This window comes from Hippoglossus stenolepis, chromosome 10 (assembly GCF_022539355.2).
Source record: "Hippoglossus stenolepis isolate QCI-W04-F060 chromosome 10, HSTE1.2, whole genome shotgun sequence".
NCBI lineage: Eukaryota > Metazoa > Chordata > Actinopteri > Pleuronectiformes > Pleuronectidae > Hippoglossus > Hippoglossus stenolepis.
The window spans coordinates 24,758,815-24,764,814 of record NC_061492.1 but is presented as its reverse complement, the minus strand read 5'-3'; the positions used below and the strand labels follow the sequence as shown (position 1 = coordinate 24,764,814).

The 6,000-nt window shown below is 44.5% G+C and overlaps 1 non-coding gene and 2 pseudogenes across 1 annotated transcript; all 3 read left to right on the top strand.

Moving 5' to 3' along the window:
- The first annotated feature begins 4,246 nt into the window (after positions 1–4,246).
- Positions 4,247–4,358, top strand: LOC124853957. The gene has a single exon (XR_007034269.1). It is a non-coding gene; the product is annotated as a U5 spliceosomal RNA (small nuclear RNA).
- A 171-nt stretch (positions 4,359–4,529) lies between these two features.
- On the top strand, positions 4,530–4,699 carry LOC118117110 (annotated as a pseudogene).
- A 438-nt stretch (positions 4,700–5,137) lies between these two features.
- LOC118117124 lies at positions 5,138–5,224 on the top strand (annotated as a pseudogene).
- The last annotated feature ends 776 nt before the right edge of the window (positions 5,225–6,000 follow it).

The following is a 6,000-nucleotide window of genomic DNA, read 5'->3' as shown; positions in this document are numbered from 1 at the left end:
GACTGTGGAGAGAAAAAACTCCCTGATTAACTGGGAGAAACCTCTAGCAGAACCAGACTCGGTGTAGGCGGCCATCTGCCTCGACCGGTTGGGGTGAGTGGAGAAAAATGGGGAAGAGAGAAGAGGTGGGTGGCAAAGAGGGAGTAGAAAAGGGAGAGAGATACGTTGGTGGGTGTTGTGGAAAATCGGCAGATCAATGGTCAACTCATCAGTGAAGAAAGCACTTAGGAGCCCTTTCACGTCTTATGCTGAAATATTGATTGAAGCTTGGCCAAGGAGAAAATCTGAATTCATCAATACAACAACTGTGCATGATGTCCTCTCATATTCTCAAGTCTGCTTTCCTGCAGTCACACTTTAAACCCCTACAGATCATTTAGTCTATGGGTCTGCTAGTTCCTAAACAATCAAATGTATTTTCTAGTTCTGGAGACAGTTTTGCCTGCTTATGCAGTCTCATATCTGTGGTGTCTAGGGAGTGAAGCCTTTGACCTTCGCCAAGCTCTCGCATTTCCCCAAACACACACAGCCAGCTGCACTATGCCCAAGAAAGGGGACAGGAGACAGTGTCTCTGAAAATTCCATAAACGTGGGAGGGTGGGAGAGATGTCAGGAATATGACTTTTGTACATAATCTTCCGATGTAACTTGCCATCATCAGTTCAAGAACAAAGAAAAATTTATGGTGAATCTGGACTCTGCTCCTCCTCCTCCTCCCTACGCTCCAGTACCAGTGCAACAACAACATCAACCCTCCACCAGATAAAGGAGGACAGCCATCAGTCCGCCCCACCTCCAAAACCATCTCGCGAAGTGGAAGGACACGCAAGCGATGATGAGCCGGACAAGCGAGGTGCTGTAGGAGGACCACACCCTAAATCTACCACAGGCAGTAGAATGAAGACAAGAAGCATGATGACTGGTAAACAAGTGACCTGTACTTTACCTATGGTAAAAGTAGCTGGTGCACAAGGCCCAATGATGGTATTCAGACCATGGTCAGTCCCACAATGGTAAAAATTAGGCGAATGTTGCAGAGACAACTAAAAAAATATTTCCATAGGATATAGCACATATCTCGTGTTCACAGACGAGGTGATGACAAGATGACAGAAAGATGTAAATTATACCAGCCAAAACAATGTTAGCTACAGAACCACGATTAACAATTTAATTGATGCTACAAAAGCTGACTGTCATATTTGCAGAGACTTTGCATCTTTTGACCTGCACAGTGGACTCACACGTCCAGCTAATATGGGAGTATCCCCATTGTCTGTCTATGAGGTCCACTTAAATGTACACTTCTTTTAAGTGGATCTTAAAAGAAGTGTTTGCATTCTTTTCTGTTCAAGTTGAAAAAGAAAGCCAATTTTGGTTTGCTTTCTCCTACAGTGGGCGTGGCTACACATGGACTCGCTGTCCCCAGGGATATAGCGAGAGTCCAGGTGTATTTCACACCACACTACAGGAGAATTTATAAAGCTTACATCTGCCAGCTGGCTCAGCATTATTGCGGTATGTTGAAGATTTGATGATCTGTAGTCCATCAGAAAAGGCCTGTAAAACAGACACCATTGTACTACTTAAATTTCTTTCAGAGAATGGGCAGAAAGCCAGTTTACCTTAATTGCAATTTGCTAAACAGGAAGTGACTTATCTGGGACATGTGATCACAGCCGAGGGCAGATCCCTCACTCCCAAACGTGTTGAAGCAGATGATGAGTTTCTTAGGTATGACATCATTCTGTCAACAGTGGATTCCAAATTATTCAGAAAGAGAAGCTTCTCTCTCAGCCATGGACAAAAAATTTGCGCTTATGACTAGGACTCCTGCACTAGAAATGGCATTTGAAGATTTAAAAGGTTTATTAAATCAAGCTCCTACACTTGGTTTGCCTAGACCTGATTTACCATTCACACAGTTTGTTGATCAAAAAGGAAGTTTTATGACATCTGTGCTTTTTCAACCTCATGGAGGCAAACTGAGACCAGTCGCTTATTTTTCCACCAAGCTTGATCCTGTAGGGCTCTCTATCTGTCTAAGAGCAGTGGCAGCAGCAGAGAAAGCAGTGCTTGCCTCCAGAGAACATTTTCAATATCTTGGTTTTACTATAAAACATCACTGTTCTTATCACCCCCGGTCTGCAGGTGCAGTGGAATGAGAGAATGGTGCAATCAAAGAAAAACTTGCAGGCGAATCAGAGATAAACATGGCCTAAGTCCATTTGAGATTGTCTTTGGTAGGCCTCCATGTACAGACACTGAACCAGCAAAAACTGCCATAACCACAGATAACTACAAATATGAGCATAACAAATACAAGCATCCACCATTGCCCCAAAAGGCAATGGCAGAGAAAGCAAGAATGGCAGGAAGGGAAAATTGTTTTCACTGCCCTGCCAGTCAATGTGATGTGAATAGCTGTTCAGTTTATACTATACACCATGATGCGCTGGTTAGACTTGAAAACAGCTCTTTCAAATCACTTGTGATGCAAGAGCAAGGACCAAGAGTGTATGCACAGTATGAACATACAAAATGCTTAATTCAAATGTAGACTTTGCATTTTGGGGCTGGAAACCACAGTCGTGCCAAGAGATCCCCACCTATGTTGGCAACAGCAATTGGAGATAGATGTGCCGAGAGGCACACCAGCACCAAATCAATCAGATACAGGCTTCAACAGCACCACCCGAGGTCATTGAAAAGATAAGTGGCCCACAACCTTTGAGCACTAATGAGCAGGTGGGACACCTCAGACGAGTGATTTGGAAACCTGGGGATACCTGTTTTAAATGCCCCAAAACACAATGCAAAAACAATGATTGTCCAGTCTATACAGGAAGGTTTAAATTACAATATAATGCTTGGACAGTATTAAATCCAAAATTTATTCCGATTCAGTGCGACACGGGTGACACAGGTTTGGTGACTCTACATGCCGACTTTAATTCAGATTGGAAACATCCACACTGGTGTGACAAACCTGCTAGCTGTGAGACAGCACCTGCTTATCAGGGTTCAGTAAACTGGCAGCAGGCGTGTAGAGCCAACCAAGAGCAGAGTAACCAACCCTCCCATATATATCACCTTATCAAGATAACAACATTGCATATGACTGAATTTGCTCAAAGAATAAATCTTTCAAATTGTTGGAAATGTCAACACATACCCATTTTGTCTACTGCTCCCTTGCTTGTTCCTGTGCCTTTCACAAAAGCAGATTAAACGAGTGATAATGAAGACTGCTACACTCCCCCATCACACACTGCAATGATTATGGAGGTGATAAAAGGAGTATCATAAATTTTGCAATGAGTTCCCTTAATCGTAGATACAGACCTACAGATACTAATTGGTCAGCTCTGTTTAGATTAACTTATTATAAGAAATATGTTCAACAGGGATTGCGATATCAAATGCAACTAACACTTGCTGAAACTAATTGTAAGACAGAAAAAGATTGGCTTAATTCTGCATGTAGTCTGATACCAAATACAGCTTCTATTCGATTCGAAATAGGTATACCTTGGGTGAATAAACTTACTCATGCATTCATCTTTGACTAGACATAACCTTTGATTCCAATTAGGCCTAAAAATAGGAATTGTACTGGCACAAGATCCCTTGGTCCGGTTCATACTCTGACTAATATCAGCCAATGTGTTAAATTTCGTGCATTGCGCAGATCTTTCATAGGCGCGAGCGACTGTACTGCTAATGTTATGAATTTTTCGAGTGAGTCGCAAGTCTTCACATTACCAGAAAAAAGTTGATTAGTTTTTGGCAATATTGCCTACAGTTGTGTTCATCTCTTCATGAAACTCGATCAGCCAATTATTGGGAGATGCTGATTCCATTGAGCTCTGATGACTCACTGCTTTGTGACGTGACCATGCACGGGGTCACAATGAACTTGAACTGGATTCCAAATTGAGTTAGAAGCGTTTGTCAAGAATGGAAACTTGTTTTCACTCAAGACCCTCTGGGAGACTTGGTGAGAAACCAGAGTCAGCATTTTGGACCGAATGTAAGTGGTTCAGGGATGTATTGCTTAGACAGGCTTAAAAGCAAATCACAGTAGTCAGGGCAAAAAGAGGTGTATAATTTGGGTTGGCAGATGGGGGCAGGTTGGGAATGTTGCATACTGGGATCTGACATGCGGAAAGCAAAGAGAGGCCTACCGTGAAGGTGGTGACTGTGACCGAGAGGCTCCTCTGCTGCTCTCCAACAGAGGCCATGCTGACTCTGGTTTCTCTTCATAACGCTTTACAAGTCTTTGCGCCTTTTACTAAAGACTTCCGTGAAGACAAACATGAGTTGAATATATTTTTGGCAGGCTTTGCTGATGGCTGAGCCTTATGAGAGTGTGAAAAGTCAAAGGGCTGTCTAGGTCAGAAATCAAAGCATACAAAGGAGAGCTTGGGCGGAGGTGATAAGCAGCAGCCATTGTTATTCCCAGGCAGGTACCACAACAAGTGAGATTTGTGCCAAGAGCTTGGCGTGGACATCCAACACTTGGGGCTTATGCTTCTCGGCCTTTTGGCTAAGATCAAGTGTAGTATCTGTTCTTATCAGTTTAATATCTGATATGTCCTCTATATGAGGACTACATATTAAGCAGATTTTTGGCATGAGGGGCAGAAAAGCTCTGTTCTTACCTTGTAGAAAACCAAACAATTGTCGAGTATCAAAAGTGAATTCTACACTGGGTCAATGAAACTGAGGTAATGGCCTGGCAGAGTTTGACAAGTGTGTGAAACGCTCTGATGGCTCACTGCTTTGTGACGTGACCATGCACAGGGTCACAATGAGCTTGAACTGGATTCCAAATTGAGTTAGAAGCGTTTGTCAAGAATGAAACTTGTTTTCCTCAAGACCTTGTGGAGACTTGGTGAGAAACCAGAGTCAGCATTTTGGAGCGATGTGAGTGGTTCAGGGATGTATTGTAGGCAGGCAAAGCCAATCACAGTAGTCAGGGCAGGAGGTAATAAAGACAATTTTGGTTGGCAGATGGGGCGTGTTGGAATGTTGCATACTGGGATCTGACATGCGGAAAGCAAAGGAGGCCTACCGTGAAGGTGGTGACTGTGACCGAGAGGCTCCTCTGCTGCTCTCCAACAGAGGGCCATGCTGACTCTGGTTTCTCTTCATAACGCACAAGTCTTTCGCCTTTTCCTAAAGACTTCTGTGGAGAGGAACAAACATGAGGTTCCCGGCAGCAGATGCCTACGGGTCAAGGTGTCACAGTATGCAGATGACACCACACTGCTGCTGGACAGTGACGCATGCCTGATCCGATCTTTGGAGATTTTCCAGGACTTTGGTCGGGTGTCTAGAGCAAAACTGAATCGTGCAAGTCTCGGTTAAGTTCTTTGGGCGCCGAAGAAAAATGGGCGTCCGGAGGCCTCTGTCGCTCTGCACGGACACTGAAGTTACTAGGGGTCATCTTTGAGACAGCCCACAGTGCCACGATCAACTGGACCAGGGCGTTTCAGCAATCAGAAGAAGCTTGCTTTGGAAGAACAGTGCCTGACTTTAATAGGGAAGGTACTTGTACTGAAGGTAGGCGTTCTGCCATCCCTCCTATATCTGGCATACATATACCCTGCCAGTCAGCATGATGAGACCTCTCATGCGCCTCGTATTCGGATTCTATGTGGTGGGTGATATGAATACGTGGAGTTCGTATGCTGGCTGGTATCAGCTGGGAGGGAGGATGTGCCCACACCTCCCGCTGAAGCTGGACTGCATTTTTGTTTCATCCTTGTACAGAGAGCTATCCTTTCGATAGAGCACCCCTCAGGCTACTTCCTAAGGCTCTGTTGCATTACCAAGCTAGGGGTTGATGGTCTGGGCAACTTGGCACCCAGGGTGGAGCAGCAGCCATGGCATTTCAACCATGCAGCCAGGTGGCTGCAGGCTCATCCTGAGGCCTCTGTTACAGCCATAAAAATAAATCACAGAGCCCTCTACAGAGAGGTCAGTCAGGGAGTA